General features: G+C 50.1%; 6 non-coding genes across 6 annotated transcripts; 1 reads left to right on the top strand and 5 right to left on the bottom strand.

Moving 5' to 3' along the window:
• Positions 1 to 5,579: 5,579 nt before the first annotated feature.
• Positions 5,580 to 5,651, bottom strand: trnaw-cca. Its single transcript has one exon. It is a non-coding gene; the product is annotated as a tRNA-Trp (tRNA).
• A 13,558-nt stretch (positions 5,652 to 19,209) lies between these two features.
• Positions 19,210 to 19,281, bottom strand: trnaw-cca. Its single transcript has one exon. It is a non-coding gene; the product is annotated as a tRNA-Trp (tRNA).
• A 1,086-nt stretch (positions 19,282 to 20,367) lies between these two features.
• Positions 20,368 to 20,441, top strand: trnan-guu. Its single transcript has one exon. It is a non-coding gene; the product is annotated as a tRNA-Asn (tRNA).
• A 298-nt stretch (positions 20,442 to 20,739) lies between these two features.
• trnaw-cca lies at positions 20,740 to 20,811 on the bottom strand. The gene has a single exon. It is a non-coding gene; the product is annotated as a tRNA-Trp (tRNA).
• Positions 20,812 to 20,912: 101 nt separating this feature from the next.
• On the bottom strand, positions 20,913 to 20,984 carry trnad-guc. The gene has a single exon. It is a non-coding gene; the product is annotated as a tRNA-Asp (tRNA).
• Positions 20,985 to 25,239: 4,255 nt separating this feature from the next.
• trnac-aca lies at positions 25,240 to 25,311 on the bottom strand. Its single transcript has one exon. It is a non-coding gene; the product is annotated as a tRNA-Cys (tRNA).
• Between the last annotated feature and the right edge of the window lie 670 nt (positions 25,312 to 25,981).

The following is a 25,981-nucleotide window of genomic DNA, read 5'->3' as shown; positions in this document are numbered from 1 at the left end:
TTCCACCCCCCTTCCCCGGGGCCCGGGGTTTCCCCCTTTGTTACGCCGGCGTTCCTTGGGGGTTCCCCCACCCGGGGCCCCCGGGGATCCCAAACCCAAAACCGAAGGGCCCCGGTTGGGGCAAAAACCCCCCCCGCGGCACCCCCGGGGCGTTTAAACCCCCCGGGTTTTGGGTGGGCGCGGGGAAATGCCCCTCCTGGCCCCTTTTAAAAACCGGAGGCTCCCAAATTTAACCTTTCCACTTTCTCGGGGGTTTTTTTTTTTTTTGGGGGGCGGGGGGAAAAAAGGGGGGCCCCCGGGGGGGGTTTTGAAAAACCCGGCGGGCGCCCAGGGGCGGGGGGGCCCTGGGCCACGGGGAGGGCGGCCCTTTTTTGACCCAAGGGGGGTTTTTGGGGGCCCCCCAAAAGAAAAAAGGGGGTCCGCGCAGCCGGGTTTTCCCCCTGGGGGGGGGTTTTTTTCCCAAAAAAAAGGGGACGGGGGGGGAAATAGCCCCTTTTAAAGGGGCCCGTTTTTTTTTTTTTCCTTTTTTTCCCCGACCCGTTAAAATTTTTTTAAGAAAGTTTGGTTGTTTTAAGGATAAGGGGGTATCAAAGCCGGGGGGGGGAAAGGGAACCCCGGCCCCGGGGGGGAACAACGGGCAGGTTCTTTGGGGGAAAAAAAACTGCCTTTTTTCGGGGTTTTTTTTTTTTTTTTTTTTTAATTTATTTTTTTTTGTTAAAGTGTAGGGGGGGAAGGTTTAAATTTTTTTTTTTTTTTTTTTTTTTTTTAACCTTTTGGAAAAACCCTTCGGGGTTTTCCCCGGTGAAAACTTTGGCCGGGGGACCCCTGGGGCCCTCGCCGTTGTCTTTTTTTTGCCTTTCCCCCTTTTTTTTTTTTTTCCCCCTAGCGGGGGGATTTTCCCCCATTTTTTTCCTTTAAAATTTTCCTTTTAAAGGGTTTTTAAAAACCTTTCCCCCGGGGCGGCCCCTTTCCCCCCGGGGTCCCTTTCCCCCCGGAAATCATTTCCTTCCCCCCCGGGGGGGTTTTTGGCTTTCCGGGGGTTTGGGGCCCCGGGGGGGGTTTTTCCCCAAAACCCCAGGGCCCTAAAAATTTTTAAAAACCCCCCAAAAAGGGGGGGGGTTTTTTTTCCCCCCAAAAGGCGCGCGCCTTTTTGCCCTCACCCCCGGGAAAAAAACCCCCCCCCCCGGGGGGGGGCCCTTCCCCCAGGTTTTTCCCCGGGGTTAAAGGGGGGGTGGGGGGGGCGGGGTGGGGGCATGGGCCGGGCCCCCCCGGTTGGGCCAGCCCCAGGGACCGTCCGGCCCAAGCCCCCCGGGGGCCCATCCCCGGGGGGGGGAAACTCCCCGTTAGCAAAGCCCCGTGGAATAAAAAGGGGCCCCCCGTCGGGAAGGGTTTTTTTTTCGGGGGGAAAACAACGGGGGTCAGGGGCTAAATAACAAAAAGAACCCCTTCTTCGGGGTTTTTTTTTCCCCAATCCGTTTTTATTTTTAAAGCCGTTTTGTGGGGGAATTTTTTCTTGTTTTTTTTAAAAATTTTTTTGGGAACCCGGGGGGCCCGGGGAAGGGGTTCCCCCCCCCAGACAGAAATTAGGAGGTCTATCACGTCAGACGTAAAAAGGGCCATCCCTTTTCCCTTCATTGGCGCGTTGTTTTTTTTTTTTTTTTCCATTTTTTTTTTTTTTTTTTTATTTTTTTTTTTAGGGGGGTTTAGTATTGCATTTTTTATTTTTAGGGGATTTTTTTTTTTTTTTCCCCTTTTTTTTTGGGCCCCCGGGAAAAATTGGAACGCTTTACGTCAAGGGTTTACTTTTTTTTCCCCCCTGGACGCCTTGGGGTTTTCCCTTTGGCCGTTCCCCCCTTTTTCCTTTTTTTAAATAAGGGGTAATGGGGGTTTTTAAAAGGGGGCCCAAAAAATTTTTTCCACGCCTGCCCCCCCCTTTTTTCCCCCAATTTTAAAGTTAAAAGGGGCTTAAACCCCCCCCCCCCGGGGGCCCCCAGTGGGTTTCTCCCCTCCGGGTTTCCCCCCCCTTTCCTCCCCCTTTAGGGGGGCCCCGGGGGGGTTCGGCCCCGGGGCCCGGGAGGGTTTTTCCAAAACCCAGGGGGAATTTTGCATTAAAAAAGCAAAGGGGCAGGGCCCCCCCCAAACCCCCCCCCCCCTTTTTTCCCAGCTTTTGTCCCCCCCCCCCGGGGGCCCCCCCCGGCCGTAAAGACCGGTGGGGTTTTCCAAAGTTGGGTTTTTTCCCCCCAAAAGGTTTTTTTAAACGGGGGAAAAGGCCCGGGGGGTTTTCCCCAGCCCCCAAAAAACAGCACGGGGGGCGCCCCGGCGCCAGGCCCCCACCCCCCTTTTTCCCCGGGAGAGGCTGGCCCCCCCGGGGGCCCCCCGGGGGGTTTTTGGGGGGTTTAAAAGGGGGGCCCTCCCCGGGGGGCTACCCTTAAACGGGGCAAAAGGACAAAAAAAAGGGCCCCCTTTTTTTTCCCTTCAAAAGGGGGTTTTTTTTTTTTAAAAAAAATTTTTTTTTTTAAAAACCCTTTTGGGGTTTTTGGGGTTTTTTTGGGGGGTCCCCAATTATAAAGGGGGGTGGAAAAGCCGCCCCCGGGGGGAAATACCCCCCCCAAAAAGGGCGCTTTTTTTTTTTTAAAATTTACCTGCTTTTTTTTTTTTGCCTTTTTTTAATTTTTTTTTCGTTTTATTTTTTTTTAATTTTTTTAAAAAATTTTAAGAAGGGGGTGAAAAAATTTTTTTGGGGTTTGAAAAATTTTTTAAATTTTTACCCCTTGAAAAGGAATGTTTTTTTTTGGGGGTTACTTTTCCCCGGGTTTACCCTTTTTTTCCCCCTTCGGGGTTTTTTCTGTGTTTTGGCGTCCCCTTTGAACCCCCAAAATTTTTTCGGGAAAAACCTTTCCCCCTTTTGCTCCTTTTAACTCAACCCCCTTTAAAAACCCCCTTTTTTCCCCCCCCCGGGGCAAGCCCCTTTGGCCCTGGGCCTTGCTCCCCCCTTTTTGGGCCCCTGGGGGGCCCCCGGAAAACCCGGTGGGGGTTTACAAGGGGTTGGGGCCCCGGAATCCAGGGTTTTTCCCCCCCAACGGGGCCCCCAAAAAACCCCCAAACCCCGGGCCGGTTGGGCCCCCCCAGCCCCCTGGGGCCAAAAGGGGTTTCCCTCCCCTCCAGAAAAACCCCGGCGTTTAAAAGGGCGGGTTTCCGGGGGGTTGGGGGGGGGGGGGGAAAAAAACCCCCCGGGGGGCCCCAGGGGGGGCAGACCTCCGTAAAACCCGGGGCCCTACCGGAGCTTTCCCCAGTCCCCCCCCCCCAAAAAGTTACGGGGGGGCGGCTGCCTTTCGGTCGGCTAAACGGGGGGGGGGCCCCCCCCGGGGGGAAAAAAGGCGGGGGGGGGGGAAAAAACTAAGGGGGGGCAAAAGGGGGGGGCGTTCAAGTCGGGGAAAAAAAAGGGGGCCCCTTTTCCCCTTGGGCCCCCCTTTTTTTTTTTTAAAGGGTTTTCCTCTTTTTCTTTTTGTAGCCCGAGAGTGGGGGTTTGCAGTTGCAAAAGTTTCGGGTTTTTTAATTTTTGGGGGCGGGGGGTCTAAAAACCGACCCCGGGGGGGAAAACCCACGGGAAATTTGGGGGGTAAGCCGCTCAAAATGCCCCCTTTTTTTTTTTATTCCTTTATTTTTTTTTTTAAGTTTTTTAGTTTTTTTAATTTTTTGTTTTTATTATTTTAATTTTTGGGGGGAAAGGGGGGTTTTTTAAAATTGGGCCTTTTTTTTTTTAATTTTTTTTTTTTTTTACGCCCCAATTTGAAAAATTTTGGGACCTTCTACGGCCCTGTTTTTTTTCCCCCCCCCCTTGGGGTTTTTTTTGCCTTTGGGTCCCTTCCCGGGGTTAATTGCCCCCCAAATAAACCCGGCCCGAAAACCTTTTTTGCCACCTTTTTTCCCATTTTCTCATTTTTTTCCGGTCCCCCCGGGGGCCCCTCCTTTCCCCCCCGGCCCGTTTAAAGCCAAAGGTGGGCGGGGCCCAATAGTCAGGGCTCGGGCTTTGCTCCCGCGTTCCGAGGGTTTTTTTTTGCAGGGGCTGGGATAAGAAAGGCGGCTGGCGGCGGGGAGTCGGGGGCTGGGACTATGACCTGGGCGTGATTTGAACCGCGCCTTCTGATCTGGGGGTCGGGCGCTACCGTGCGCCACGAGTCCACCGCCGGATGCGAGCCTAAGATTTGCCACGGAAGGGGCTGTGCTGCCTTCTCTGTGTGAGCGAGAAGCTAAACGGGTGTCGGGTGCAGACCAGCCCCCCCGTCGGGGAATCAAACCCCCGGGTCTCCGCGTGACAGGGGGGGATACCACCACTATACTAACGAGGAGCAGATGAGCTAGGGAGCGCCTATCAACGCCCAGACTTTGAGAAAAAGTGAAGCACCCCTTTTCCCTTCATTGCGCGCTGTTTTATTTTCTTTTCAAGTTTATCCATGTCTATTTTCATTATTTTGAATAGTACCAGTAGTAGTGGGAGTAGTATTGACAGTTGCATTATTAGTATTAGCGATTGGATTTTATATTTTTCGGAGCTCAACGGGCGGTCAGGTGCAAAGACCGACCTTCCGTGGGGAATCAAACCCCGGCACAGATGAATTAGGGACGTTATCAGCGTCCAGACGTGACAAAAGTGCAGCATCGCCTTTTCCCTTCATGGACGCTTGTTTTACTTTATTTTCTTGACCAGTTTATTCAGTTCTATTTAATTTTCTGTATTTATTATTTTAATTTTAGCGTAGTAGTGGAGTAGTATTGACAGTTGTATTATTAGTAATGGCGATTGCATTATTTTTATTTTTTTCAACTTCTTTACTGGACTACTTGCACACTTGGCCAAATGTTTGAACCCAACCTTGGCTAAACGCGATTACTGATCTGGCCCTGGTGGCGACTTCACTTTTCTCCCGGCCCTGAGTCAAGACCAGTTAGGGCTGCTGGCTCTCGGCCGCTGCCCTCCTCTGGTGCTCTTCCTGCCTAAAGCAGGCGGTCCGTCAAGTCCCGGAGCTCGCGGACGCCCAGTACGAACCGGTCACTGCTTCCTGCCATAAACCATGTCCGTGCCATCCTTCCTTTATGACTGAGCTCTGATATATCGTTCAAATTGCCTTAAGGAGGCCAGGCTGCCATCCTGCCTTCGGGCGTCAGTCACTGCCTCGAGACATCAGCTGGGCTTGCTCCACCATCCCTTGGCCAGCCGGTAGCTCGAGTCTCTGTGGCGAATCGGTTAGGCGTTGCTGTTAACTGAAAGGTTGTGGTTCGAGCCCACCCCGGGGCCTGAGTGCATTTTGACAAATCCCAAGCCAGCAAAGGGCTGCCAGGTTAAGGTTGCAAAGAAACAGCCCTCCCAGCAAGCCGACGGCGGCGTCTTACACCGAGCTTTTTGCCTCGTCAGCTGCCGATGTGAAAGTGCACCCTCACCGGCCCGTTTAAAAGCCAAAGTCGGGGTGGCCAATAGTCAGGCTCGGGGTTTGCTCCACGTTCTCCCAAGGGTTTTTTTTTTTTTCAGGGGCTGGGATAAGAAAGGACGGCTGGCGCTGGGGGGTCAGGGGCTGGGACTATGACCTCGACGTGATTTGAACACGCAGCCTTCTGATCTGGAGTCAGACGCGCTACCGTTGCGCCACGAGTTCGACGCCGGATGCGAGCCTAAGATTGCCACGGAAGAGGGCTGTGCTGCCTTCTGTGTGAGAGAGAAGCTAAACGGGTGGTCAGGTGCAAAAGACCAGCCTCCCCGCCGGGAATCGAACCCCGGTCTCCCGCGTGCGACAGGCGGGGATACCACCACTATACTAACGAGGAGCAGATGAGCTAGGGAGGCCTATCAACGTCCAGACGTGAGAAAAAGTGAAGCATCGCCTTTTCCCTTCATTGCGGCGCGTTGTTTTATTTTTTTTTTCAAGTTTATTCATGTCTATTTTCATTATTTTGAATAGTACCAGTAGTAGTGGGAGTAGTATTGACAGTTGCATTATTAGTATTAGCGATTGGATTTTATATTTTCGAGGAGCTCAACGAGGCGGTCAGGGTGCAAAGACCGACCTTCCTGTCGGGGAATCGAACCCGGCACAGATGATTAGGGCGCTCTATCAGTCCAGACGTGACAAAAAGTGCAGCATCGCCTTTTCCTTCATTGAGACGCTGCTGCTTTTACTTTATTTTCTTTGACCAGTTTATTCAGTTCTATTTAATTTTCTGTATTTATTATTTTAATTATTAGCAGTAGTAGTGGGAGTAGTATTGACAGTTGTATTATTAGTAATGGCGATTGCATTTTATTTTATTTTTTTCAACTTCTTTTACTGGACTACTTGCACACTTGGCCAAATGTTTGAACCAACCTTGGCTGAACGCGATTACCGATCTGGCCCTGGTGGACGACTTCACTTTTCTCCCGGCCCTGGAGTCAAGACCAGTTAGGCTGCTGCTGTTCTCGGCCGCTGCCCTCCTCTGGTCTCTTGCCTGCCTAACATGCAGAGCGGTCCGTCAAGTGCCGGAGCTCGCACGGACGCCTGCACTGAACCGGTCACGCTTCCTGCCATAAACCATGTCCGTGCCATCCTTCCTTTATGACTGAGCTCTGATATATCGTTTCAAATTGCCTTTAAAGGAGGCCAGCGCTGCCATCCTGCCTTCGGGCAGTCAGTCACTCGCTCGAGACATCAGCTGGGCTTGCTCCACCATCCCCTTGGCCAGCCGGTAGCTCGAGTCTCTGTGGCGCATCCGGTTAGCGCTGTCGGCTGTTAACTCGAAAGGTTGGTGGTCGAGCCCACCCAGGGACGCTGAGGTGCATTTTGACAAAATCCCAAGCCAGCAAAGGGCTGCCCAGGTTAAGGGTTGCAAAGAAACAGCCCTCCCAGCGAAGACACATCGACGGCGGCGCTCTTAAGCACGAGCTTTCTGCCTCGTCAGCCGCCGGTGAAAGTGCACCTCACCGGCCCCTTTGCCAAAGGATGGGGTGCCCAAAAGATCCGGTTTGAGTGTTTTATTTTTTTTGGGGATTTTTTTTTAAATTTTTGAATAATTTTTTTAAAAAATTTGGGGAAGGACAGAAATTAGGGGGCATTTAAAAAATCAACTCCCTTTTTTTCATTGGGGGGTTTTTTATTTTATTTTTTTGCCCAAATTTTTTCGCCCTTTTATTTCTGTTTTTTGTTTTTAATTTATAGAGTAGGGGGTCAGTTTTTTTAAAGTTTCTTTTTTTTTTCCTTATTGGATTTCCCCAGCCAAAGGACAACCTGGCTGCCTTTTCTGCCGGTGCCTTTCCCTTTTTTTCCGAAACGTTATTACTTTAGGGCCTCCTTTCCTGCGTGATCCCGGTAATCCCGGCTTCTGAAATCCTTGCACCGGTTTCCTTTCGCTCTGCCTCCCAAAAACCCTTTTCAATTGTTTCCATCAGGCCGCAGTCCTTTTGCCCCAAGCCAGCCAGTTCGGGGCCGGCGCGACTCCCCGGGGCCCCGCCGGCGGCCCGTGTAAGGCTGCCCAAGGTTGCCACCCTGCCCGGGGAAAACCCGGGGAAAGCCTTCCTTTGCCGGCCGTCCTTCAAGGGTTTAAAACAGCGGGCCTTTTGGCCGAACCATGGGGGGCTGGCTCCCCTTTTGCGCAGGCCCTTGAAAGGCAGTGCCCTGGCGAGCAAGGTGGGTTCCAAATTCCGGGGGTTTGGGTGTTTTGCCGAAAAAGGGGCGGGTGGGGCCCGGCCTCCCCGGGGAACATCGGCAGACAGGGATTTCCCCACCCCGGGAGTAGGCTAGGCCCCAAAGAAAGGGTGGCGCCATGACCCTTTCCCGGGGGTTGGTTTCTTTTTTTATTCGGGTGAGGGGAAAACCCCCGGGAAGCGGTGGGAGGGGGGTTTTTCCCCTTTGTGAAGAATCGGGGCCCCCGGGCAGTATTCGTCCCTCTTAATTGGGTTAAAAGGTTGGGGGTGAAAAAGTTCAGTTTTTACCCAAAGGGTTTTATTTTTCATATAAAAAGGGTTTTAATAATTTTATGGGGTGGGAAAGGAGAGCTTCCGGTAAAAAGCTTTTTTTTTATTTTTTCTTTACCTATTTGACATTGCCATTTTTTCCCTTTTGCGTTTTTTATTTTTTTTTTGTTATTTTTTTATTAGATATTGGGGTAAAACCCCTTTATTTGTTCGGCATTGCCCAATATTTTTCCTTCACCCTTTCCCTTCCCAATTCCACTTCTCCCTTATGGGCTTTATTATTCCCCTGCCTGGGGTTATGCTGGCGTCTTCATTTTTTTCGGCTCCCTTTACGGACCTCGGCCCTGCCAACCCGGGCACCGGTTTCTCTGGCTAAAAGGGTTCCCATCCCCCCCGGGGGCAGTGCATCGCCAAAAGGCCAAGCCCTCCCTTTCCGGAATGCGCGAAACACCCCAGGAGGCCGCCCTACCCCGCTTCCCTGCACCCGTTGGTGATCCCCTACGGCTTTAAAAGTTAAAAGGAAAGGGCCGGGTTTGAAAAACCCCCAGGGGCTTCCCGGGGTTAAGGGACCTCCCGGACGCGGAAGGGCCCGGCGTGGCCAGTCAGTGAGTGCCCCCTTGGGCCGGGAGGACCCCTAGCGGGGTGGGGGCTGCATTTGGGGCGGGGAAGGGGGGAAAAGGGGCCACCCCGCTCCCGGACCCCGGTTAACTCACGGGTAAACCCATCGGGGGCCCACGGGGGGCTGTCACCCGGAAAGAAAATTTTGGGCGGAAAGGGCGCTTTCTCGGTGAGCGGGTACTGCGGGGAAAAACCACCCCATGGGATAAAGGCAGGGCAAAGGGCCAGGTAAAAGGAAGAGCCCCTTCGGGTAGGTTTTTTAAGCTTCCCCATGAAAAATTTTAAACGTTACCAAAAGTGGGGTTTTTTCCATTTAAGTAGGGGGGGTTTTATTTTAGCCAGTTAAAATTTTTTTTTTGAATTTTAATTTTTTAAGGGGCCTTTCAGTTTTAAAGGAATTTTGGGTTTTTTTCTTTTATTTTAAATTTTATTTGGGGTTTTTTGGTAAAATTGATTCCTGTTATAATTTTTGGAGAAATTAGTGGATGGGATGGCCCTTTTTTTTTTCCATTTTTTACTTTTTAACTTTTGGAACCCACCTCATTTTGACCGGTTGTTTTTCGATGGGGGGTTTCTTTATCGGCTGGGTTGCTTTGGGTTGGGCCCCCTCCTCCTCCTTGGGCGCTGAAAACCAAGCCACCGGGCTGCCAATTTCCCCGGGCCCCAGCGACGGTCCTGTCCCCTACCCGTATGGCTTGGTGGGCCCCCCAAGCCATCCTTAAAAAACAGTCCCCGCCGCGGGCGCGCCCAAAACCCCCCGCGTCCCCAGCCCGGGTCGTCCCCTTTTTTCGTGGCTAATTTAGCATGCCTTTACAAAAGCAGGCCCCGGGTTAAGGGGCTAAACCCAGCCGAAGGGCTGCCCTTTGCGGGGGCCCCCGCGCAATGGAAGGCCCCGGGACAATTCGCTTTAAACCAAGACCTAGGGGTTTAAAACCAAGGCGGGCCCGGGTAAAGTATTTTTCCCGGGGGTGGGGTTTAGGAGGAGCTCGGGGGTCAGGGTGGGAATGCCCCGGTTTAAACGCGGCCCCGTAAAGCGGGTCGCCCCACGCCGAGGGCTGGTTAAGGCCCCCGGGGAGAGCCTCCCTTTGGGGCGGTAAAGCCTCCTTTTGGAACCCCTCCGGAATCAGACCTACTTGGGAAGGGGAACTAAGTAAAGGAAGAAGGGGTTTGGGCCGTAGGAAAAACGTTTTTTTTCCCCCGGAAATTTCTTTTCAGGTAATCCATTATAGGGTTTTTTGGGGGTTTTATTCTTGTTATTGGTATTGGCTTTTTTTTGGGGTTTTTTTTAAAACCATGTTTTTTGGTTTTATAAAGGTAGTGAATTTTAATGCTTACTTTTTTGGGTTTCCTTTTTCGGCATTTTGGTTATTTTTAACCTTCCGTTCTTTTTTGGCATTTTTTGGGTTTTCAGGGGGAAGGGGTCTTTTTTGGCTTTTTTTTTTATTTTTTATGGTTAGCTATGAATTTAATTTTAAAGAACGTGTCCGTTTAATTCCTGCCCTCCTTTTTACGGGTTAAATTTTTGGGTTTCCCCGCCCCCTCCTTTGCCTCCTTAACGTCGGATCCCCCGGGGGCACCTCCCCGGGCCCCCAAACCCGGGCCTTGGCTCTGGAACTGCCTGCCACCCGGGGTTTTCCTTGCCAAGCGAAGGGGTTTGACAACCCGCGCAGCCGCCGCTCCGGCAATTCCGCCAGCCTTCCAGTTTGGCCATCATCGTAAATTGCTTTAAGGGGTGCCCGTGGCTCGACCGAGTTGGGGGCCCCAAACCGGAGGCCCCCAGGTAGGGGCTTGAAAACCGCCCAGGGGGTCCGAAGGGTTGAGGAGCCCCGGGCGCGGGGGGCCCCACCCCGGGGTTTCCAAAGGTGGTTGCATTAGTCACCCCTTTAAACGGGGGGCGTAAGGACCGGCTGCTCCCGGAGTTTTTCTTTGGGAAAAGAAACGACGGGGGCAGACCGGCTGCTAGGTCAAAGTTTTTGCAGGGGTACGGATCAGCCGCGGGAGTGGAGGGTGCCACCTCGGGTAAGAACTGAAGGCCGTCCGTTTCCTTGGCGAGGTACTGGGTCGGTTCAACCCCCCCCAAAGACAAAAAGGGGGTGGGGCAATACACTCCGGGAAGGAAATTTTTCCGGGGGGGATCTCACTTAATTGGGGTTTTAGCCTTTGGGAGGTGATGTCCTTTCATTATTGCGCTTTTTTTTTTTTTTAATTTTTTATTATTTTGGTGGATTTTATTAATGAATCAAAATTAATTACAATTTAATAAAAGTAATTTGCAGGGCTTTCTTTTTTTTTAAGGTTTCCTTTTTTTCCTTCATTTTTTTAAAAACCTTGTGAGTGTTTTTTTCCTAATTTATCTTATTTTTTTAATTTATAAATTTTTTTTCGGGATCCCCCCTTTTTTTTTTAATCTTGCGGGTACTAATTTCCCAACGTGGGCTTTTCAACTTCCGGTGGCGGTTACCTCCGGCCCTCCAAGCTGACTCTGAAGTCTGGCCCTTGCCTAAGGTTCCCCGGCCAAGGCCATTAGGCGGGTGTACGGGCCCGCCCCCCCTTTTGGCCCCGTACCTAAACCGGGCTTGCCAAACCGCCGGCGCCAGCTTGGGGGACCTTCGGACATGCGTTGCAATTCCCAAAGCCCGGGAAGGGGGGGCCCCCCCCCCCAACAACTGCGGAGCCAAGGGGGTTGGCCCAAACCCCGGAAAGGTCCCTTCGCCCAAAAAACCGGGTCGGGAAAGGGAAAACCGGCTCCCGGGGGGTTTTAAAACCCCCAACCGAAGGCCCCGGGGGTTGCAGTGCCAGCTGCGGGAGCACCCCCTCGTTTTGCCACCGTTCCGCGGGGACGGGGGCAATTTGGCGGGGGAAGGCTGTGGGCGGCTTAAAGGGGGTTGGTTGGCCCCGGGAAGACGGCCTCGTGGGAGGGGGCTAGATTCCGGGAGAGCGGGGCTGGGAAACGCGGGGGCGTAGGCCCTCCGTGGGGGCCAAGCGGGAGAGGGTCTCCTTCGGGAAGGGTTATGAAGGGAAAAAGCTTCGGGGAGAATTTTCTGTTTTTCCCCCTAAAGAGGGGAACTTTTTCCCCGTCGATAGTATTTTTCTTTTGGGTTTTATTTTTTCATTATGTGCATTTATTTTTAATTTTTGTTTGCGTTTGTTTAATTGTTTATTTTAAGGATATTAAATTTTATAAGGAGGTGAAAGAAGCGTTTTGGGTCAATTTATTTTCCCCTTCCATTAGTTTTCACAAATTTTTTGCCATTTATTATTTTAAATTTTTCTGTTTGGTTTTATTTTTATTTTTTGCTTGATATTTATTATTTATCTTTATTTGTTTTTTTTTTGGGGTTATACTTCATTCCCCTCGGACCATGGCCGTGGGCCCTCCTTCCTCCGGGTCCCTTGTGGCTCTCCCCCGGTCCTTAGGTTTCGCGGCCCCCTGCCCCGGTCCGCTCCCAAACCAGTGCCTGCACCTTTGCACCGATTTAGCAAGGCCCACTTCCTGTTTGGGGTCATTTTTTTGGGGCCCCCGGGATTTGAACACGCAGCCTTCTGATCGGGAGTCAGACGCACCGCTGCCCCCCGCGGCGACCCCGGTCGAGCCAAAGATTGCCCGGAAGAGGGCGCTGCCTCTCTGTGTGAGCAGAAAACGGTGGTCAGGTAAAAAGACCAGCCCCCCCCCGGGGTCAACCCCGGTCCCCGCTAAGGGGGATATCCCATATACTAACGAGGAGCAGATGGCTGGGAGTCATAAACCCCCCAGCGTGAGAAAAGTGGACCCCTTTTCCCTTCATTGGGGCGTTGTTTTATTTTTTTTTCAAGTTTACCCTTTTATTTTCATTATTTTGAATAGTACCAGTAGTAGGGGGATAGTATTGAAGTTGCATTATTAGTATTGCATTGATTTTTATTTTTTAGGAGCTAAACGGGGGGCGGGTAAAAACCCACCTTCCGGGGGGAACAACCCCGACAGATAAATTTTTGGGGAGCGCCTATCAGCCCGGGCGTGACAAAAAAGTGAGCCGCTTTTCCCTTCATTGACGTTGTTTTACTTTTTTTCTTTGACCAGTTTATTCAGTTCTATTTAATTTTCTTATTTATTATTTTAATTTTGCATAGTAGTGGGGTAGTATTGAAGTTGTATTATTAGTAATGGCGATTGCATTTTATTTTTTTTTTTTCAACTTTTTTACGGGACTACTTGCACATTGGCCAAATGTTTAAACCCCAACCTTTGAAGGGGACTTGATCTGGCCCTGGTGGCATTTCACTTTTCCCCCCGGCCCGGAGTCAAGACCAGTTGGGGCTGCTGGCCCCGCCGCTGCCCCCCCTTTGGTCTCTCCCTCCTAACATGCAGAGCGTCCGTCAAGGCCGGGCTGGGCACGGGGCCCCCAGTCAAACCGTCACCGCTTCCTCCAAAACCATGTCCTCATCCTTCCTTTTGACTGAGCTCTGATATATCGTTTCAAATTTCCTTAAAAGGGGGCTTTCCATCCTGCCTTCGGGAGTCATACTTCCAGACATCAGCTGGGCTTGCTCCCCCATCCCGGCCAGCCGGGGAGTAGCCTGGGTCGTTAGCGTGGGTGTTAACCCGAAGGTTGGGGTTTGGCCCCCAGGGGCGTGAGGTGCATTTTGAAAATCCCAACCAGCAAAGGGCTGCCCAGGTTAAGGGTTGCAAAGAAAAAGCCCCCCCACCGCACACGGGGCGGCGGGCCTTAACACTAAATTACCGAGCCTACGAAAAACTCGAATTGCCCCCCCTTAAACTGCTTCTTTAAAACCCTTCACACCTCTCCGCCAGCCCCTTTGTCTTCTAAATTTCTGATAAAAAAAGCGGCTATTCCTCCCCCCCCCCAATTTAGGGGACAACTTCCCCAGCTCATCCTTGATTGAGTATCGGGAGGGAAGTGGGTTTTGGGATAAATAATAGACGGGGAACACCGGATTTATGTCTGTTCCGTTTCTACAGTAATCTGTGTCAACAATTGTTAAACAGAAATTTTTTTAATTTATAGTAGATGACAAACTGTAGGCAAAATATATAATGTATAAGCCTGAAGCCCAAATGCAAAGAAACATTTTCACAAGAAAAACAATTGCACTTTTATTCAAAATAAAACTGCAGAAAGAAAACCCCTTTTAAATGGACATTGACACCACTTTATATAACTGATTTTGGGTTCAATAGATACAGCCCCGCGAGAATCAAGGGTCCGGTTGATCCTGTCCCCCTCCCTTTTAAGAAACTGTTCTGTCTTACTTTTTTAAAAAAAAAATATTTTTTGATTTCAGTCGTAACACCCGGGTGAATTTATGATTTGAAAAGGTTTTTTTTTTTTTTTTTTTTTATTCACTTTTCACTCAGCGTTGAATCAACCATACAACCCATCACAGGGCTGTTTTACAAAGCGCAAGCCTCAGTGTCACGAGCCTAACGCCCCCGGTTCTGCAAAAAACGCTGGCGGTGTCCGATCTACCGCCCTTCTTTTTTTTTTATTCAGTTTTATTGAGGTTCCTGCCAGTTCCCGATTTGCTGTATGTTTTTTTTTTGCACCCCATGACATGCAGAAGAAAGAATGGTAAAGCCCAAACCCGGGCGTTTATATGCAATCATCAGACACCCCCCATCTGCCCGTGTCTCAAACACAGGAACATATATTGGTGTAAAATATAAAAAAAGTGCACTTTTATTAAAATGCATTTTTTCCATCCCTGTAAGAAGCAGTGTACCCCCTTCTCCCAGGTTTTCAAACACCTAAAGAAAGAAATTTTGGAAAATATAATCGATAATGCAATTTATTTGAAACAACACCAGATGGGACGGGCGGAAACTCAATAAAATGAATAAAAAAAAAAAGGCGGTGAGTTTCGGAAGACATTTTAAAGCGCCTGTTGGAACCGTGGGGGTGCGTTAGTATGCATCGGGTCGCACAGAGCTATAGCGCTTATTCTTTTTTCTTTTTGCACCCAGGGCACGAGGGAGAGAATAGTAAAAAAAGGTAAGTTGGCCTTTTGCAATCATCAGACACCCCCCATCGCCTTTTTTTTATATTTTCAATATTTTTTTATACTGCTAAAACGGGCATGCTAAAAAAATACAGGTAATCCCCAAAATGCAAAAACACTTCTTTTTAAAAACAAAAAATTTCCCTTTTTTAAAAAACTCCCTTTATAACGAAAAAAAAAAAGCAAGATACGGTAGGGAATCGACATCTTGATGGTAATGCTAAGTAAGATTTTCACCCTTATAAAATCACCAATTCAAATATTAACATTTCCCCACACCCCCAAGGACCGCCTTCCTACATTTAACGTGTACTTGGTGTACACACCTCTGTGCTAGGGTTTTTATTACACTGAATGAGCACCTGACACTGTATTTCTTCCCCAAAAGGGCCCATAAAATTTCCCGTTCCTGCATTTTTAAACCCCATTGACCCGTTGTTTTCAAAAAAAATTCATTAGTGCATTATATTTTCACATATAAAGTCTTTTTTCAGTTTTGTAATAGAAACCACAGCATAAAAGAAGTGTTCCCCTTCTTTTAGGAAAGGGATGGAAAAGTGACTTGAATAAAAGTGCACTTTTTTTTTTTACACCAAATATGTTCCTGTGTTTGAACGACACGGGAGATGGGGGGGTCTGATGTTTCAATACAAGTTGGTTTTACCATTCTTTCTTCTGCATGCTGGGTGCAAAAAAAAAAGCATACAGCAACATTGGGACTGGCAGGAAACTCAATCAACTGAATAAAAAAAAAAGCAAGTGACGGGGAGATGAAGAAGGCAGCCGCCAGCGGGGGCCAGAACCGGGGGGGGGGGGGGGTAGATCGTGGTACACTGCAGAGCTATACGCCTTTAGTGAAAACACCCGTCGGGGGGTGGGATGGATTGATTCTGAACGATGAGAGGGGAAAAGTGAATAAAAAAAAAAAAAAACTAACCTTTTAAAAGATCATAAATTAAAGGGTGTTACAGATGAAATAAAAGTATGTTTTTTTTTTCTAAAACAAAGACTAAGAACAGTTTACTTCTCAAAAGGGGCGGGGTAACCCGGACCTTTTATTCCCAAGGGGGCTGTATCTATTGAACCACAGAGTCAATTATAGTAAAGTGGTGCAATGTGCATGTTAAGGCCTTTTGCAGTTATATTTTGAATAAAAGTGCAATTTTTTTTCTTGTGAAAATTTTTTTTTGTATTTGGGCTTCAGGGGTTCATACATTATATAGTTTATCCCATTTTGTCATCTACTACTAGAATATAAAAAAGTTTCGTTTTAAAATGTGTTTACACAGATTACTGTAGAAAAACAAAGAATGAAATGCGGGGTTCCAAAAACGACCATTATTTCACTTAAAAACCCACTTCCTCCCAGATACTAAACAAGGCATGAGCTGGGGAGAATTTTCAGTTCTAAATTGGGGGGGGGAAAAACCGGCTTCTCTTTATCAGCACGTTTGGCGGGGGCTGGTGGGAGGGGGAAGGGGTTTAAGAAAAGGTTTAAGGTGGGCGGAATTACGAGTTTTTTTGAGGTCTGGGAAATTCCCCGGGTTGCACGAGCTTTTTGCCCGCCCGCCCGGGAAAGTGCACCCCACCCCCCCAAAAGCCAAAAGGGGTGGCCCCAAAAGTCAGGGCCGGGGTTTTTCCCACGCCCCCGGGGTTTTTTTTTTTAGGTAAAAAAGGGAAGCGAGCGCCGGGGGGTCAGGGGCTGACCCACCGCGGATTTGAACACGCACCTTGCGGTCAGAGCGCCACCGGCCCAGGTGGACCGGATGGGGCCCCAAAATTTATGGGAAAAGGGTGTGCTGCCTTCTGTGTGAGGGAAAATAAACGGGTGGTCAGGGGGCAAGCCCACCCCCCTTTGGGGTGAACCCCGGGCTCCCGGTGAAGGCGGGGGTACTCCCACTATACTAACGAGGGAGCAGATGAGCTAGGGCGCCTATCACCCTCAGGCGGAAAAAAAGTGAAGCATGCCTTTTCCCTTCATTACGCGTTGTTTTTATTTTCTTTTCAAGTTTATCCATGTCTATTTTCATTATTTTGAATAGTACCAGTAGTAGTGGAGTAGTATTGACAGTTGCATTATTAGTATTAGCTTGGATTTTATATTTTGAGGAGCTCAAGGCGGTCAGGGGGCAATAGACCGACCTTCCTGCGGGAATCAACCCGCACAGATGAATTAGGGGGCGCCCATCAGCCCAGGCGTGACAAAAAATGCAGCATCGCCTTTTCCTTCATTGACGGCTTTCTTTTACTTATTTTCTTTGACCAGTTTATTCAGTTCTATTTAATTTTCTGTATTTATTATTTTAATTATTAGCAGTAGTAGTGGGAGTAGTATTGACAGTTGTATTATTAGTAATGGCGATTGCATTTTATTTTATTTTTTTTTCAACTTCTTTTACTGGACTACTTGCACACTTGGCCAAATGTTTGAACCAACCTTGGCTGAACGCGATTGATCTGGCCCTGGTGGGCGACTTCCTTTTCTCCCGGCCCTGGAGTCAAGACCAGTTAGGCTGCTGGCGCCTCGGCCGCTGCCCTCCTCTGGTGCTCTTGCCTGCCTAATATGCAGAGCGGTCCGTCCAGTGCGGAGCTCGGGCACAGGACGCTAGTACGAACCGGTCACTCGCTTCCTGCCATAAACCATGTCCGTGCCATCCTTCCTTTATGACTGAGCTCTGATATATCGTTTCAAATTGCCTTAAAGGAGGCAGCGCTGCCATCCTGCCTCGGGCAGTCAGTCACTTCGCTCGAGACATCAGCTGGGCTTGCTCCACCATCCCCTTGGCCAGCCGGTGGCTCGAGTCTCTGTAGGCGAATCGGTTAGCTGCGTTGGCTGTTAACCGAAAGGTTGGTGGTTCGAGCCACCCAGGGCGCAGCGAGGTGCATTTTGACAAAATCCCAAGCCAGCAAAGGCTGCCCAGGTTAAGGGTTGCAAAGAAACAGCCTCCCAGCACGACACGATCGGCGCGGACGCTCTTAAGCACGAGCTTTCTGCCTCGTCAGCTGCCGATGTGAAGTGCACCTCACTCGGCCCGTTTAAAAGCCAAAGTGCGGCGTGGCCAATAGTCAGGGCTCGGGCTTTGCTCCACGTTCTCGAGGGTTTTTTTTTTGCAGGGGCTGGGATAAGAAAGGAGGCTGAGCGCTGCGGGAGTCAGGGGCTGGGACTATGACCTCGACTGATTTGAAACACAGCCTTCTGATCTGGAGTCAGAGCGCTACCGTGCGCCACGAGGTCGACCGCCGGATGCGAGCCTAAGATTGCACGAAGAGGGCTGTGCTGCCTTCTCTGTGTGAGACGAGAAGCTAAGCGGGTGGTCAGGTGCAAAGACCAGCCTCCCGTCGGGAATCGAACCCGTCTCCCGCGTGACAGGCGGGATACTCACCACTATACTAACGAGGAGCAGATGAGCTAGGGAGGTCTATCAGCGTCAGACGTGAGAAAAGTGAAGCATCGCCTTTTCCCTTCATTGCGGCGTTGTTTTATTTTCTTTTTCAAGTTTATCCATGTCTATTTTCATTATTTTGAATAGTACCAGTAGTAGTGGGGTAGTATTGACAGTTGCATTATTAGTATTAGCGATTGGATTTTATATTTTTCGAGGAGCTCAGCGGCGGTCAGGTGCAAAGACCGACCTTCCGTCGGAATCGAACCGGCACAGATGAATTAGGGAGCGTCTATCAGCTCCAGGCGATGACAAAAGTGCAACATCGCCTTTTCCCTTTCATTGTAGAGCGTTGCTTTACTTTATTTTCTTTGACCAGTTTATTCAGTTCTATTTAATTTTCTGTATTTATTATTTAATTATTAGCAGTAGTAGTGGGAGTAGTATTGACAGTTGTATTTATTAGTAATGCGATTGCATTTTATTTTATTTTTTCAACTTCTTTACTGGACTACTTGCACACTTGGCCAAATGTTTGAACCCAACCTTGGCTGAACGATTACTGATCTGGCCCTGGTGGAGCGACTTCACTTTTCTCCCGGCCCTGGAGTCAAGACCAGTTGGGCTGCTGGCGCTCTCGGCCGCTCCTCCTCTGGTGCTCTTGCCTGCCTAACATGCAGAGCGGTCCGTCAAGTGCGGGCTTCGGCACAGGGCAGTCGAACCGCCCTTTTCGCTTCCTGCCATAAACCATGTCCGTGCCATCCTTCCTTTATGACTGAGCTCTGATATATCGTTTCAAATTGCCTTAAAGGAGGCCAGCGCTGCCATCCTGCCTTCGGGCAGTCAGTCACTTGCTCGAGACATCAGCTGGAGCTTGCTCCACCATCCCCTTGGCCAGCCGGTAGCTCGAGTCTCTGTGCGCATCCGGTTAGCGTTGGCTGTTAACCGAAGGTTGGTGGTTCGAGCCCACCCAGGGAGCGTCGAGGTGCATTTTGACAAAATCCCAAGCCAGCAAAGGGCTGCCCAGGTTAAGGGTTGCAAAGAAACAGCCCTCCCAGCACGACACGATCGACGGCGGCTCTTGGCACGCTTTCTGCCCCGTCAGCTGCCCGATGTGAAAGTGCACCTCACTCGCCCGTTTAAAAGCCAAAGGTCGGCGTGGCCAATAGTCAGGGCTCGGGCTTTGCTCCACGTTCTCGAGGGTTTTTTTTTGCAGGGGCTGGGATAAGAAAGGACGGCTGAGCGCTGCAGGGAGTCAGGGCTGGACTATGACCTCGACGTGATTTGAACACGCAGCCTTCTGATTTGGAGTCAGATACGCTACCGTTGCGCCACGAGGTCGACCGCCGGATGGGAGCCTAAGATTGCCACGGAAGAGGGCTGTGCTGCCTTCTCTGTGTGAGACGAGAAGCTAAACGGGTGGTCAGGTGCAAAAGACCAGCCTCCCGTCGGGGAATCGAACCCCGGTCTCCCGTGACAGGCGGGGATACTCACCACTATACTAACGAGGAGCAGATGAGCTAGGGAGCGTCTATCAACGTCAGACGTGAGAAAAGTGAAGCATCGCCTTTTCCCTTCATTGCGGCGCGTTGTTTTATTTTCTTTTTCAAGTTTATCCATGTCTATTTTCATTATTTTGAATAGTACCAGTAGTAGTGGGGGTAGTATTGACAGTTGCATTATTAGGGATTAGCGATTGGATTTTATATTTTCGAGGAGCTTCAACGGGCGGTCAGGGGGCAAAGACCGACCTTCCGTCAGGGAATCGAACCCGGCACAGATGAATTAGGGGCGTCTATCAGCGTCCAGACGTGACAAAAAGTGCAGCATCGCCTTTTCCCTTCATTGTGACGCGTTGCTTTACTTTATTTTCTTTGACCAGTTTATTCAGTTCTATTTAATTTTCTGTATTTATTATTTTAATTATTAGCAGTAGTAGTGGGAGTAGTATTGACAGTTGTATTATTAGTAATGGCGATTGCATTTTATTTTATTTTTTTTTCAACTTCTTTACTGGACTACTTGCACACTTGGCCAAATGTTTGAACCCAACCTTGGCTGAACGCGATTACTGATCTGGCCCTGGTGGACGACTTACTTTCTCCCCGGCCCTGGAGTCAAGACCAGTTAGGGCTGCTGGCCCTCTCGGCCGCTGCCCTCCTCTGGTGCTCTTTGCCTGCCTAACATGCAGAGCGGTCCGTCCAGTGCCGGAGCTCTGGCACAGGACGCCCAGTACAGAACCGGTCACTCGCTTCCTGCTTCATAAACCATGTCCGTGCCATCCTTCCTTTATGACTCGAGCTCTGATATATCGTTTCAAATTGCCTGGTAAAGGCCAGCGCTGCCATCCTGCCTTGGGCAGTCAGTCACTCGCTCGAGACATCAGCTGGGCTTGCTCACCATCCCCTTGGCCAGCCGGTAGCTCGAGTCTCTGTGGCGCAATCGGTTAGCGCGTTCGGCTGTTAACCGAAAGGTTGGTGGTTTGAGCCCACCCAGGGACGCGCGAGGTGCATTTTGACAAAATCCCAAGCCAGCAAAGGGCTGCCCAGGTTAAGGGTTGCAAAGAAACAGCCCTCCCAGCACGACACGATCGACGGCGGCGCTCTTTAGCACCGAGCTTTCTGCCTCGTCAGCTGCCGATGTGAAAGTGCACCTCACTCGGCCCGTTTAAAAGCCAAAGGTACGGCTTGGCCAATAGTCAGGGCTCAGGCTTTGCTCCACGTTCTCGAGGGTTTTTTTTTTTTGCAGGGCTGGGATAAGAAAGGACGGCTGAGCGCTGCGGGTCAGGGGCTGGGACTATGACCTCGACGTGATTTGAACACGCAGCCTTCTGATCTGGAGTCAGACGCGCTACCGTTGCGCCACGAGGTCGACCGCCGGATGGGAGCCTAAGATTGCCATGGAAGAGGGCTGTGCTGCCTTCTCTGTGTGAGACGAGAAGCTAAACGGGTGGTCAGGTGCAAAAGCCCAGCCTCCCCGTCGGGGAATCGAACCCCGATCTCCCGCGTGACAGGCGGGGATACTCACCACTATACTAACGAGGAGCAGATGAGCTAGGGAGCGTCTATCAACGTCCAGACGTGAGAAAAAGTGAAGCATCGCCTTTCCCTTCATTGCGGCGCGTTGTTTTATTTTCTTTTTCAAGTTTATCCATGTCTATTTTCATTATTTTGAATAGTACCAGTAGTAGTGGGAGTAGTATTGACAGTTGCATTATTAGTATTAGCGATTGGATTTTATATTTTTCGAGCAGCTCAACGGGCGGTCAGGTGCAAAAGACCGACCTTCCCGTCAGGAATCGAACCCGGCACAGATGAATTGAGGAGCGTCTATCAGCGTCAGACGTGACAAAAGTGCAGCATCGCCTTTTCCCTTCATTGTGACGCGTTGCTTTACTTTATTTTCTTTGACCAGTTTATTCAGTTCTATTTAATTTTCTGTATTTATTATTTTAATTATTAGCAGTAGTAGTGGGAGTAGTATTGACAGTTGTATTATTAGTAATGGCGATTGCATTTTATTTTATTTTTTTTTCAACTTCTTTTACTGGACTACTTGCACTTGGCCAAATGTTTGAACCCAACCTTGGCTGACGCGATTACTGATCTGGCCCTGGTGGACGACTTCACTTTTCTCCCGGCCCTGAGTCAAGACCAGTTAGGGCTGCTGGCCTCTCTCGGCCGCTGCCCTCCTCTGTGCTCTTGCCTGCCTAACATGCAGAGCCGTCCGCAAGTGCGGAGCTCGGGCACAGGCGCCCAGTACAGAACCGTCACTTCGCTTCCTGCCATAAACCATGTCCGTGCCATCCTTCCTTTATGACTGAGCTCTGATATATCGTTTCAAATTGCCTTAAAAGGAGGCCAGCGCTGCCATCCTGCCTTGGGCAGTCAGTCACTTGCCGAGATATCAGCTGGGCTTGCTCCACCATCCCTTGGCCAGCCCGGTAGCTCGAGTCTCTGTGCCATGTCGGTTAGCGTAGCGTTCGGCTGTTAACCGAAGGTTGGTGTTCGAGCCACCCAGGGACGCGCGAGGTGCATTTTGACAAAATCCCAAGCCAGCAAAGGGCTGCCCAGGTTAAGGGTTGCAAAGAAACAGCCCTCCCAGCAAGACACGATCGACAGCGGCGCTCTTAAGCACCGAGCTTTCTGCCTGCGTCAGCTGCCGATGTGAAAGTGCACCTCCACTGGCCCGTTTAAAAGCCAAAGGTACGGCGTGGCCAATAGTCAGGGCTCGGGCTTTGCTCCACGTTCTCGAGGGGTGTTTTTTTTTTTTTTTGCAGGGGCTGGGATAAGAAAGGACGGCTGGCTGCGCGGGGAGTCAGGCTGGGACTATGACCTCGCGTGATTTGAACCGCAGCCTTCTGATCTGGAGTCAGGCGCGCTACCGTTGCGCCACGAGGTCGACCGCGCGGATGGGAGCCTAAGATTGCCCGGAAGAGGGGCTGTGCTGCCTTCTCTGTGTGAGACGAGAAGCTAAACGGGTGGTCAGGTGCAAAGACCAGCCTCCCGTCGGGAATCGACCGGTCTCCGCGTGACAGGCGGGGATACTCACCACTATACTAACGAGGAGCAGATGAGCTAAGGGAGCGTCTATCACGTCAGGCGTGAGAAAAAGTGAAGCATCGCCTTTTCCCTTCATTGCGGCGCGTTGTTTTATTTTCTTTTTCAAGTTTATCCATGTCTATTTTCATTATTTTGAATAGTACCAGTAGTAGTGGGAGTAGTATTGACAGTTGCATTAGTAGTATTAGCGATTGGATTTTATATTTTGAGCAGCTGCAGGCGGTCAGGTGCAAAAGACCGACCTTCCGTCCGGGAATCGAACCCGGCACAGATGAATTAGGGCGTCTATCAGCGCCAGGACGTGACAAAAAGTGCAGCATCGCCTTTTCCCTTCATTGTACGCGTTGCTTTACTTTATTTTCTTTGACCAGTTTATTCAGTTCTATTTAATTTTCTGTATTTATTATTTTAATTATTAGCAGTAGTAGTGGGAGTAGTATTGACAGTTGTATTATTAGTAATGGCGATTGCATTTTATTTTATTTTTTTTTCAACTTCTTTTACTGGACTACTTGCACACTTGGCCAAATGTTTGACAACCTTGGCTGAAGCAGCGATTCGATCTGGCCCTGGTGGACGACTCACTTTTCTCCCCGGCCCTGAGTCAAGACCAGTTAGGGCTGCTGGCTCTCGGCCGCTGCCCTCCTCTGGTACTCTTGCCTGCCTAACATGCAAGCGGTCCGTCAAGTGCCGGAGCTCGGGCACAGGACGCCCAGTACGAACCGTCACTTCGCTTCCTGCCATAAACCATGTCCGTGCCATCCTTCCTTTATGACTGAGCTCTGATATATCGTTTCAAATTGCCTTAAAAGGAGGCGCTGCCATCCTGCCTTGGGCAGTCAGTCCTCGCTCGAGACATCAGCTGGGCTTGCTCCACCATCCCTTGGCCAGCCGGTAGCTCGAGTCTCTGTACCCAATCGGTTAGCGCGTTCGGCTGTTAACCAAAAGGTTGGTGGTTTGAGCCCACCCAGGGACCTGGAGGTGCATTTTGACAAAATCCCAAGCCAGCAAAGGCTGCCCAGGTTAAGGGTTGCAAAAACAGCCCTCCCAGCGAAGACACGATCGAGGCGGCGCTCTTAAGCACCGAGCTTTCTGCCTCGTCAGCTGCCGATGTGAAAGTGCACCTCACTCGGCCCGTTTAAAGCCAAAGGTACGGCGTGGCCAATAGTCAGGGCTCGGGCTTTGCTCCCACGTTCTCGAGGGTTTTTGCAGGGGCTGGGATAAGAAAGGGGCGGCTGGCGCTGCAGGAGTCAGGGGCTGGGACTATGACCTCGACGTGATTTGAACACGCAGCCTTCTGATCTGGAGTCAGCCAGCTACCGTTGCAGAGGTCGACCGGATGTGAGCCTAAGATTGCCACGGAAGAGGGCTGTGCTGCCTTCTCTGTGTGAGACGAGAGCTAAGCGGGTGGTCAGGTGCAAAGACCAGCCTCCCGTCGGGGAATGAACCCAGGTCTCGCGTGACAGGCGGGATACTCACCACTATACTAACGAGGAGCAGATGAGGCTAGGGAGCGTCTATCAACGTCCAGACGTGAGAAAAGTGAAGCATCGCCTTTTTCCTTCATTGCGGCGTTGTTTTATTTTCTTTTCAAGTTTATCCATGTCTATTTTCATTATTTTGAATAGTACCGTAGTAGTGGGTAGTATTGACAGTTGCATTATTAGTATTAGCTGATTGGATTTTATATTTTTCGAGGAGCTCAACGGGCGGTCAGGTGCAAAACGACCTTCCCGTGGGGAATCGAACCGGCACAGATGAATTAGGGAGCGTCTATCAGCGTCCAGACGTGACAAAAGTGCAGCATCGCCTTTTCCCTTCATTGAGCTAGCGTTGCTTACTTTATTTTCTTTGACCAGTTTATTCAGTTCTATTTAATTTTCTGTATTTATTATTTTAATTATTAGCAGTAGTAGTGGGAGTAGTATTATTAGTAATGGCGATTGCATTTTATTTATTTTTTTTTCAACTTCTTTTACTGGACTACTTGCACACTTGGCCAAATGTTTGAACCCAACCTTGGCTGAGGCGAATTACGATCTGGCCCTTGTGGACGACTTCACTTTTCTCCCGCCCTGGAGTCAAGACCAGTTAGGGCTGCTGGCGCTCTCTGCCGCTGCCCTCCTCTGGTACTCTTGCCTGCCTAACATGCAGGCGGTCCGTCAAGTGCCGGAGCTCAGGCTGGGCCCAGTACAACCGGTCACTCGCTTCCTGCCATAAACCATGTCCTGCCATCCTTCCTTTATGACTGAGCTCTGATATATCGTTTCAAATTGCCTTAAAGGAGGCCAGCGCTGCCATCCTGCCTTCGGCAGTCAGTCATGGCTCGATACATCAGCTGGGCTTGCTCCACCATCCCCTTGGCCAGCCGGTAGCTTGAGTCTCTGTGGCGCAATTGGTTAGCGTTCGGCTGTTAACCGAAAGGTTGGTGGTTCGAGCCCACCCAGGGGCGAGGTGCATTTTGACAAAATCCCAAGCCAGCAAAGGGCTGCCCAGGTTAAGGGTTGCAAAGAAACAGCCCTCCCAGCGAAGACATCGATCCGGCGGCGCTCTTAAGCACCGAGCTTTCTGCCTCGTCAGCTGCCGGTGAAAGTGCACCTCACCTCGCCCGTTTAAAAGCCAAAGGTGGCGTGGCCAAGTCAGAGCTCGGGCTTTGCTCCACGTTCTCGAGGTTTTTTTGCAGAGGCTGGGATAAGAAAGGAGCGGCTGACGCTGCGGGAGTCAGGGGCTGGGACTATGACCTCGACGTGATTTGAACACGCAGCCTTCTGATCTGTAGTCAGACGCGCTACTGTTGCGCCACGAGGTCGACCGCCGGATGGGAGCCTAAGATTGCCACGGAAGAGGGCTGTGCTGCCATCTCTGTGTGAGATGAGAAGCTAAACGGGTGGTCTGGTGCAAAAGACCAGCCTCCCGTCGGGGATCGAACCCGGTCTCCAGCGATGACGGCGGGATCACCACTATACTAACGAGGGAGCAGATGAGCTAGGGAGCGTCTATCAACGTCCAGACGCGGAGAAAAAGTGAAGCATCGCCTTTTCCCTTCATCGTAGCGTTGTTTTATTTTCTTTCAAGTTTATCCATGTCTATTTTCATTATTTTGAATAGTACCAGTAGTAGTGGGAGTAGTATTGACAGTTGCATTATTAGTATTAGCGATTGGATTTTATATTTTTCGAGGAGCTCAACGGGCGGTCAGGTGCAAAGACGACCTTCCGTCGGGGGAATCGAACCGGCACAGATGAATTAGGGAGGCGTCTATCAGCGTCCAGACGTGACAAAAAGTGCAGCATCGCCTTTTCCTTCATTGTAGCGTTGCTTTACTTTATTTTCTTTGACCAGTTTATTCAGTTCTATTTAATTTTCTGTATTTATTATTTTAATTATTAGCAGTAGTAGTGGAGTAGTATTGACAGTTGTATTATTAGTAATGGCGATTGCATTTTATTTATTTTTTTCAACTTCTTTTACTGGACTAC

This window comes from Polypterus senegalus, unplaced genomic scaffold (genome assembly GCF_016835505.1).
Source record: "Polypterus senegalus isolate Bchr_013 unplaced genomic scaffold, ASM1683550v1 scaffold_1405, whole genome shotgun sequence".
Lineage (NCBI taxonomy): Eukaryota > Metazoa > Chordata > Cladistia > Polypteriformes > Polypteridae > Polypterus > Polypterus senegalus.
The sequence above is the reverse complement of the archived record's forward strand: the minus strand, read 5'-3'. Positions and strand labels throughout refer to the sequence as shown.